Genomic DNA, 10,776 nt, shown 5'->3' with positions numbered 1-10,776 from the left:
TGACAAGCAAAGGGGTCAAGACTGGGATGGTGAAACCCACAGAGACAACTGACCTAACAAGGGGGAGATCTTGGACCCCAGACTGATGGCTGGGAGGCCAGCATGGGACTGATCCAGATCCCCTGAATGTGGGTGTCAGTGAGGAGGCCTAGGCAATCTGAGGCCTTGGGTAGAGATCAGTCTTTATCCCTGGCATACAAATGGACTTTGAGTATCCATCCCACAATGAGGGATGCTCTCTCAGCCTGAACTCTTGGGGAAGGGCCTAGGCCCTGCCCTGAACAAAATGACAGACTCTGGAGATGCCCCATGGAGGGCCTCACCCTCCCTGGGGAATGGAGTGGGGATTGGGAGGGGCTGGGGGCACTGGAGGAGGGGAAGGAGAGGGAGCTGGAATTGACATATGAAACAAGCTTGTTTCTAATTTAAAGAAAGAACGAGAGAGCGAGGGAGGGAGGGAGGGAGGGAGAGAGGGGGCCTCTGGAGTTTGATCCCTGAAAGAAAAGACTCAGGTGTGACCTTAAATGTGTGTCTTGAGCATTTCAGACCTTGACGTCCATGTTCCTGGCATCAGTAGAGTAGATGACAATCTTTTGGTGGGGGGTGGGGGGCAGCTTCGAGACAGAGTTTCTCTGCATAGCTTTGTGGACCAAGCTGGGCTTGACTCACAGAGATACTCCTGCCTCTGCCTCCCAAGTACTGGAATTAAAGGCATGTACCACCACCGCTGGGTTGGGTAGATGACAGTCTCAATGAGGAAATGTGTATGAGGTGATCACAAAGCAAGACATCCTTGCTGGTCCAGGCCAATAGCAGTGTGTGTTTGGGTATACTCCAGGCTCAGAGAGATGTGGCACTCTACAGAGAGCAAGTGGGTTGGGCTTGGGCTGATGCAGCATTGGAGAAGAAAGCTGGGGATGAGTCATCATCCCAGTGACACAAGCACGAAGCTACGGAGGGGGCTTATGTGGTCATGTGATCTGCATAGCATAGAGAAGTTCCAGCACATCCCAGAGATGGTGTGTATCAGCTGTTTTCTCTGGAGTCACCAAGCAGCTCCCAAATCATGACATGGAAACTTATTATTAGTTATGAATGCTCAGCCTAGCTTAGGCTCATTTCTGGCTAGCTCTTTTAACTCAAATTAACCTGTTTCTCTTTATCTACCTTTTGCCTCAGGGCTTTTTATTTTTCTTTCCTTCTGTATATCTTATTTTCACTGCTCCTTATGTCTGCCTGGCTTCTTGGCCTAGGCATGTCCTCTTTCTAGTCATTTTCTTCTTCCTCTGGTTTTTTTCTCTCATCTCTCATTCTAGATTTCTTCTATTTATTCTCTCTGCCTGCCAGTCCCACCTATCCTTTCTCTGCCTTGCTATTGGCCATTCAGCTCTTTGTTAGACCAATCGGGTGCCTTAGACAGGCAAGGTAAAACAAATGCAATGCAACTTTCCATAATTAAACAAATGCAGCAGAAACAAATGTAACACATCCCTATATTGGTAGATCTTTGGAGCCCAGAAGCCTGCATGCTGTGACTGGCCATTTCTGCAAAGGACCTCAGGGCCCTGTGAAATCAGATCTCACGAAGGAGACCTTCCAGAGTCCCAGCCCTGAGTAAAAGGAGGTGGAGTCATGTCTAGAGAGCTGGAGGACAGAGAAACCAAGACATTGAGGCTTGAGGAGGCCATTGCAGTGGCTGTTGGGAAAGTCCTGAGCTCCCACCATCAGGCCTGCGACACCATCATCCAATCAGATGTTCTTCAGGTAAACATTACTGGCCCCAGCAGGAGACCTCCCGGTCCTCAGTGGCTGTTTCCTCACTCAGAATGGCAAGTTGTTTCAGGTGGTGAGAATTCTGAGGAGGGTCTAAGCTGAGGACAGGGTCAAGCAAGGGAAGGAGGTAGGCTGAGGAACCCTGCCAAGGACTCGGAGGGTAGCAAGGCCCAGAAAATTCTTAGTTCCCTAAGGAAACTCTCCCTCTTGTTCTTGTCATGAGTCTTTCCCCATAGCCCTTCTGAAGACTTCGATGAGCTTGGCCAGATTTTGAACTCTCAGAGGCCAGTGTTTGGTTTGTCTCAATCTTTATCTTGAGAATTATTTCGAGGTCATCTTTTCTTTTTTTTTTTTTTTTGTCTCCCGCACCTCCCAGTCCCGATGGGCTCCCTGCTTTCTCAGAACCACTCTAGGACAGTGACTAAAAGGGGAACTCAGCTGCCTGGAGTTTTTCTCTGCATCTCTGTCATTTCCCCATGGGGCAGACCTGGAAAGATGAATGGCTGCAGCTGGGTTGGGCTCCGCAGCCGCCCCAGGGCCCCAGAGGCTACACTGCTCTGATTGGTCAGCCTCCCTCCCTTCGTTCTTAGCTTTATCCAGAAAAAGCACCTTCCTGTCTGTCTGTGGGCTGATTATATAAATGTAACATTTCATGTGGGTTGGCTCCTAGTCTGGGCATCAGATTGGCAGTAAGGCTGGGGGATCAGACTCCAATCCATTTAGGGGACCAGGAACTGATCAAAAATGTCCGTTCTTCCCCTGTGGGGGCACCATGATGACATTTGCACAACATGGGATAAGATCTTTTTCCCCTCGACTCTGGCTCTGTGTCACAGAATGAAATTAGCTCAATTTAATTACAGATAACAAAGGGCCTTGCTGAGGTCCCTGGAGTGCAGCAATCCAAATCCACAGAGGCCCTCTACCCACCCAGGTAGCCATCCTGTGGGGGCTAACCTGTCTCCCTAAGGACCATCCCCCACACCTCCAGGCTTCCACTGCTGTTTGCTTATCTTGGCAACTGTTGTTAGGGCCTGTGGATGTAAATCACTAAAGCAGAGCAGGAATGAAAGAACTAAAGAGGCCCAGAGAGCATCCAGGGTTCAGGGCTCCCAGCCCACAGCCTCCGAGCACACAAGGCTCTCTCTGGCTTCCTGTCACTTGGTACAACCCGAGCTTCCCCATCAGGTATGGTTCAGCCCTAAGGAAGCCAATGGGTGAGCACCGAACTATACCATAGTGCCCTGCTGCCTGCACTGTGCTGTGGTGGTCCCTGCCACCCCTGGGTATCTTAACTCAAAGGGCACCACACAGGAAGGGACCAGTTATGTAGCTCAGTGGTAGAGGGCCTGCAGTTCTATTTTTGGTACTTTAATAAATAAAAACGGAAAGCACTGTGTTCCTGGCCACAGCCTGCCTGAGGGCCCATAGTTTCTTTACATTTGTACAGTAATGTTTAAATAGAAAATTCTCCATAGCAGTTCTCTTCAGAGGTGCCATGGATTCCAAGAGAAGTCAGACAGCTTCTGCTCGGCAGAGTCCACAGTCTGAAGGAGAGAAGCCCGTGGCTGCTCCTACCCTGGAACAGTCCAGGCTACCCTGCTGCATTGCTTGCCCTGCTTTCTGAGATTCAGTAGTATCCTTAGATGCAACATTTCCCTGAGTTGCTGAACAAATATTTTAGATACACCTGGAGGGCAGGGGGCCACGGGTGGTGGAGGATGTTAGTACTTCCCTAAGTGTGGGAAAACAATAGGTTGGATCCGCAAGTAGCAAAACTTAGTTGATAGAAATGAGGTGTCTCTGCATAGAGAGAGGCACTCATTCCTGAGAAGGGAAGATGTGGGCTGGGGAGTAGGACACCCCTTCAACCTGGCTCTGCAGGGTGGCTGGGAAAAGCTGGCACCTTCCATGAGGGCTGATCCTCAACTCCTAGCCACAGCTGTCCACCCAGGACAGGAGATGCACAGCACCCTGGAAACGGAAAAGGTTGCTTTCCTCTCACCATTCTCTTGTTTTCCTTTGCTGGCTTGGACAGTGCTCAACTTACTGATGTAGGTCCCAGACACAATCTGATCGGTGGTGGCATCTTTCCATGCGGTAGCCTTGGGAGAAGAATCTCAGAAATCCAGAAGGCAGGAAATGAATTCCAAAGGGGCCATGGTTGTCTGAGCCATCTAAATTTGTGTGCCAGGTTCCTCATCCCCCCTTCCCCCACCAGGGGCTGAGTGTTCTGACATCAAAACTTTAAGTCCTGCCATCTCTAAGCCACACCATATACTGGCTAGTTTTATGTCAACCTGACACAAACTGGAGTCATTTTGCAAGAGGAAACCTCGCTTGATTTTCCTGTGGGCAAGTCTGTGGTGCGTTTTCATGGCTGATGATTGCTGTGGAAGGGCCCACTGTGGGCAGTGCCACCTCTAGGTTGGTGGTCATGGGTTCTATAAGAAAGCAGACTGAACAAACCAAGAGGAGCCAGCCAGGAAGGAGCACAGTTCCATGGCCTCTGCAGCAGCCCTGCTTCCTGACTCTGCCCGCCCCTGCCCAGCACCCACTTGAATCTCTGCCCTAACTGCCCTGGATGACGGACTATATAAGTTGCCCTTGGTCGTAGTGTTGGAGCAAGAGAAAGCTTAGCTAAGACCCACTTCCTGCTGAGAATCCTGTAGGGAAGTTGAGTGCTGGGCCCTGCCTAGCAGGAAGTTCAGTTCCCACGCCACTGTAAACAGGGCTGCACTGGGAAGGACAGAGGAAAACCAACTCCTCAGAACATGCCAGCTCCCACTCTGCCTCCACCAGCTGTGGAAACGTCCCACTGTCACCAAAGCCTGCCCTGTGGGCCTCTCTGTTGGACACAGATGCATGGAACCAGAGTAGAACCAAGAGTAAGAAGTGGGTCAGCTCTGGCCTCTGCCCCTGGTCCTCAGAGGTATCTGTATCTCTTCACATATCCACATGCAGTCAGCCTGCATGGCCACCCTGTTGGTTTCAACAGGCTGACACCTAAAAGAAGCAAAGGACAATTCAAGTCAACAGTGAAACAGAGAATGGAGTCCCTATCCCTGGACACTGGCCCAGTCTTCACTACTGACTGTGGGTGGGGCTTCGAGGTCCTTAGCCTCAGTTCTTTGTCAGGGCTACTCAGAGCTGGGCATTAGGCATTCATGACAGGGATATAGAATCTACAGTCGTGTTCTGTCTCCTGGCTGACAGAAACAACAGCTACCTCTACCCCTGCCCTCCCACACAGGAGCAGAGAGTTCCAGTCCCTCCTCCACAAGGTGCAAGCTCCTCCCTACAACAGTCTCCATTCCCCAGGGCATAGCTGCCCGCCTGCATGGAGGCACTGTGACTTCATCTGCTTCTAGGCAGCCAGGAGGGGTGACCTCAAGGTTTCCAACTCTGTGACCAGAGAGGAGGAGATAGAAGCTTCCTTCCACTGGCCCAGGCAAAGTGTTCCTGGAAACTTTGCAGTCTCCCGGACACACATCCTCACCTCTTTCCTGTTCCAACAGCAAAGAGGTGGGCCAATCCCACAGCCATTTGCAACTAATGAAGGTCTCTTCCCTTCGTCACATTACCATGCAACAGCCACTGCAATTTACACTGTTCAGACTTCTTAATTTAGTGCCCTACAGAAGCACTTCAAGATCTATGTACAGAGTTTTTATTGCAACCATTTTGAAGTGACAAAAAATGTAAATAAATAACCTATGCAGATGTATCCAATTGTTTAGTTGGCAGACAGTAGAAAAAAATACAGTGTGTCCATAAGATAAAATCTGTCCTAGGAGATATCATGACACCAATAATCTGGGTGTGATGGCGCATGCCTATAAACTCAGAACACAGGAGGACTGAAACCCTGTGTCAAAAATTGTACACTATTCACTTACTAAAATGAAAAATAAGAGGCACTGAATCACATATACACAGTCTGTCATGTTCTGCAAACACAGAGAAAATATTGTGTGCAGCCCAGTTTCATTCTTTAAGGGTACAACTCAAAGTGGGCAGAGAGACAGAAGTGTTTGTGCATTTTTAATGGCTCAAAGAAGATGTGAAAGAAAGTACACTGAATTATTAACGTTTATTCCCTCCAAAGCATGTAGTACTTTTCCTGCTATATCTTTGTATTAGTTGACAAGTTGTAAACTTTTTAAAGCTTAAAAACCAAAGGGTAGAAGAATTGAAGGAAAAGGGTGGCCAGAGATGCCTGTTGCCCCTTCTCATATGACAGACCACTCCCACATTCTTCCAACTGCTCTGTGGCCAACACTGTCTTAGTCAGTGTTCTGGTGCTGTGAAGAGACACCATGACCATAGCAGCTTTTACAAAAGAATTGGGGCTGGCTTACAGTTTCAGAGGTTTAATTCATTATCAGTATGGCAGCAAGCAGGGCAGCATGCAGGCAGATATGGTATTGAAGAAGTAGCTGATAGTTCTACATTTGGATCTGCAGATAGTCACTGAGTCTGGCCTGCTGGAGCTTTTGAAAGCCCACACCTAGTAACACACTTCCTCCAACAAGGCCACACCTCCTAATCCTTCCCAAATAGGGCTACTCTCTAATTTCTAAGCAGTCACACATATGGGCCTATGGGAACCAGTCTTATTCAAACCACCACACTGACCAAAAGGATGTGAGCCACAGCTGCATCTCCTTTCTGCTTCCTTCCCCTTGTTCTTAAGACACCAAAGCTAATAGTTGATACTCACCTTGAATGAGGCTCAGAACTGTGTCTGTAAAACAGCTGAGCAAGTGGCCTAGAAAGCCCTAGGTAAGGATAATACAGAGATATCTTTTACCCGAAGTGCCTTGACCCAGACTTTCACAGAAGGAAGGAATGTTGCTCTTGTTTAAACTGTTTTATTGGGGCCTATATATGAAATCAATAAAATCCACCTAACATGAAAAACAGGGATTCTGCTGCAGGACTAGGCCCAGGGAGTAGATGGGAACAGATTTGGAAATTTGAACTATAGGCAGGAGATAGGACATATTCCCTAAGAGTGAAAGAGGGAAGGGTAGGCAGGGAAGAGGAGGGGAAGGAAGGGAAAGGGAAAAGAGAGAGTGGCAGGGGAAGGAAGGGACGAGTATCCTGAAGCCCTGGGTTGCTAACAACTCACCAAGAGCCACCTAGCTAGGAGTGTGACCAGCCTTGTCCTGCTGCGGAACCCTACCTAGGTCCTGGCATGCACAGTGTCGTAGGAGTGCTGCTTTCAGACCCAGCTTGGGCCTTGCTGAAGGTGAGGGGATGGGAGCGTCAGGAATGTGGAACCAAGGAAAGACCCACCCGAGGAGCACATCTCCCTGACACACAGGGTCACCCAGACCTGTGTGCCCTTCTAGGCCTGTGCCTGGACTTTCATTCTTCCTCTCTTCCTACCTGAGCCAGAGCTGTGTCCTCCACAGAAACCCATGACTCAGCCTTTCTGTAAGAAAAAGTGGTCCGCAGTTTGTGGCCAGAGCTCCGTGAACTCCTGAGTGAACTACCAGGCTGATATTGAGCCCTGTAAAAACAAGGATCAGGACCCTCTTTTAAGGAGAATCACTGACTTGCCTATGGGATGGAAAAGTTGCCCCCTTCTCAAGAACAACAGGTTGAGGTTCCCTGAATGGTCTCTCATTTCTGGTGTGACAGTAGCAGGGACATTATCAGGAGGCAGAAAAGCAGAGCCCTAGAGTGCATAGCCACTCTGCCTCAGAATGCAATGCAGACACTGCTGACGTCTACCCACATGGGCTCTCTAGGACTCTTCTTCTGGGGAATAAAGAGAAGCAGGTGCCTTGGGAAAGCTGATGGGTAACTGGATGGAAGAACTGGAGACTCACTCTCCTCCCTCTTCTGGTACCACCAGCAGCAGTTCATGGAAGGTGTCTGGACAGCAAGATAGGGTCCAGGCGTTCTGTAATTTGTATATAACTTGTTTGTGATCGTTTAGATAGAGGCTGTCCTGTATACAATTACATCATGCCTGTGTCTTATTTTAAAACATCAGCTAAGTATATAATGAACATGAAGTTAATGTTTAGTCTATATTTTTGAAAAAAATCTAAAATTGGATGTAACTCAATGGTAAGACCCTCCATCTCCACAAACAGAAGACAAACAGTAAAAAAAAATTTTAAGCTACCACAAGAATATCAGTAATTACTGTGCCAGTTGCAAGTCCCTTTGGATAAGACCTGAGTTTTGTTACTGAATCGATGGTGGAAGGGAAGAAGAGACTCCTGCAAAGTTGTCCTGATTTCCATATACAAACACCATTGTGCTCGCACACTACCTCTACATGCACCATAACAGTTTTCTTAATTTAAACTATACTAATCACAAAGTATACCCATCTAATAAGAGCAATTTTAACAATAATTCATTAGCTTTTGAAGCTTTTAATCCCCTCTAAGTAATAAGAAATAACTTATTTTGAAGTCTTGTTTGCTTTTGTCACTAATGTGAGACTGGCCTCTTTTCTTCTCTTGCTCTCTCTTCTAGTTAAAGCAGGGTAATGGGACTTTAGGCTGAAACTTAGGCCCAGGTGTGTTTGTGGAATGAAGAGGGGGTACTGAGTCTGGACTTTCCTGAAGTCCCATTCTGCAGACAACTGCCTTGTGGCCTTGCCGACCAGCCAGTTCACTTGTCTGAGTGTTCCCACACTTGAATTTCAAGTAGGTCAGTTCATGATGAGAAAGCAAAGAACATAGCCCATTACAGCAAGGGCCCACGGCTTTGTGTTCCAAGGTTAAGGCTGGCTAACACACCCAGTCTCTCCTAAGGGCATTCCACCTGAGCTACTGTCTGCTCACTGAACACATCTGCTTCAGTTTCCTCTGTGGATAACTGAATGGTGCAGAGTAGCATGTTATCTATGACTTCACAGTGTCTACGGGATCTAAGCCTCCTCTTCAGAGTACCAAGGTTGCAAGCACTGTATCGGCTGAGCCTCGTCACCTGGAGGGCTGGCTGAAGGAGAACCTGCTGCAGTTGAGGGAGGCTGTATTTCTTTGTAACTGTAAAACTGACAACCTTGGCCATTCGCTGACTGTTGGCTAGGGACTACCTTTGTGACCCACAGGTGCTTACATTTCTGTGGTGTGTAGCCTTTACAGCATACTGTGGTGTCCATTAATCTCTGAGAGTCTCAAGGACTGGACTGTGGGGACACAGCCACCTCTGCACCACCACAACCAAAGTGCCTGACTGAAATGGAAAGGAGAGGACGAGGTGGTCTAGTTTCAGTCCATCACGGTGGGGAAGGCATGGCCACCGAGCTACCTGTAGTGGTGGGAGCCTGAGACAGCAGCTGCTCACACTGTAGTGGACTAGGAGCATGGAACTGGAGCCAGGGGGAAGTATACCCTTCAGAGACCACCCCTTACTAACTGCCTTACCTTCTAACAGCGCCGTAGACGACCCCCAAAATGTCAGCATAACAGTTCAGATTCAAGCCACTTACATCCCAGGACCTTTACCATGCAGACAACAGTGAGTCCCAAGCGACAGGAAGTCACAGCCAAAGGAAAGGGAACATACAGGGTCATGGAAACCAGGAGGAAGACATCATGGCAACTACCTTCCAGGCTTCTCTGACATACGGCCTTTAGACGAGTTTTTGAGAGATATCCACAGAAGTACTTCTGTAACATTTGGAGATGGAATCGTTTTCGGAAAAAGAGGCAGAGCCTGGTGAGGAGAAATCACTAGATCGGAGTCTGCAGCAAAGCATCAGCTAATAAGGCCTTCAGAGGTTCCTTCCCCAAGCCTAGCTCAGGGTTGTGAGAGTGAGTAACTGGAGTGGATGAAGCATTGACCAAACCTAAGTGACACAACTAGCAATTTCACTGTTCGAGGGGAAAACAACTTGTCAGCACTAGGACATTAGAGAGAGCATCCTCAAAGGCATAGAGCTCGGGATAGCCCAGTGATGCTCTGTGAATACTGAGGCAGCCAAGCAGAGGAGACAGCAGCATGAAGGTATCTGTTAGAGTTATCTGGCTGCAGTCGAAGGTGGTGCTGAAAGGGTCACTGAAATCAGACTATAAATTGCAAAGCATTTACATTTTACCCTGTAGGTGATAAAGGATTGTTGAATATTAGAAATAGGCTAATGCTACCAAAGCACAGCTTCAAGACAATTAAAATGGTTATGGAGAATGGACTGGTGTGTATTTCTTTAGGAATACGTTTTGCTAGATGCCAAATCTTCATCTTATGTTTTCTACACAATCTGTAGTTACACTCTGCCTTTCTCAGTGCTATAGCTTTTTAAGCTTGAGCAGTGTCCAGATGTGTTTTTTTCTTGAACTCTTTCTCTCACTCTGTAACCCACACTGCACTAAGCTGATCCACAGAATGGTGTCCCGTGATTTCTTATGTTTCCTCTTTCTCCATCTGCTCATATCTGCTCTTGTTCTCCTCTAGTGAACATTTTAGTCTAAAATTTCCATTTTAGTTATTGTATTTTTCATCTCCAGAACTTGTTTGGTCCCTTCTTAATCTTCCACCTCGTTGTTAATTTTCTTCTTCTCTTGACTTAGCTTTGTCCGGGTTTTCTGTTAGCTCTTTAGCCACATTAGTAACAGTTGTTTTAAAGTCTTACCTGGTGTATGTCCAGGCTGACTTTGGGAAAGGGCACACAGGTTCTCTCAACCAATGTTTGAGTGGAGCATTTCTTCATATGTCTTGTGATTTAGGGAAAAAATGAACATTTGATTATGATAATGTAATACTCGAGAAGTAACTTCCCATTGAAAGCCATAGTTATACCCTTGCTTTTGAAACTTTTCAAGCATTTTTTTGCAAATATTGTGTGTGACCTTTTGTGTGGAAGTTTAAATCCTTTAGTTTGTGTTCAGACATTTTAACAGAAATTTCCTAAATTGCCAGGAGGTGAACAAACACAAAAAATAAGAAGTACCCCCACCCCCACAAATAAAACAAAGAGAACAACATCCATCCACAGTTTCCCAGTCTTACAGGATGGGTTTGTGCTCTAGG

Source organism: Mesocricetus auratus, unplaced genomic scaffold (assembly GCF_017639785.1).
Source record: "Mesocricetus auratus isolate SY011 unplaced genomic scaffold, BCM_Maur_2.0 Super-Scaffold_100013, whole genome shotgun sequence".
In the NCBI taxonomy this organism is placed as follows: domain Eukaryota; kingdom Metazoa; phylum Chordata; class Mammalia; order Rodentia; family Cricetidae; genus Mesocricetus; species Mesocricetus auratus.
Note: the sequence above shows the minus strand (reverse complement) of the source record.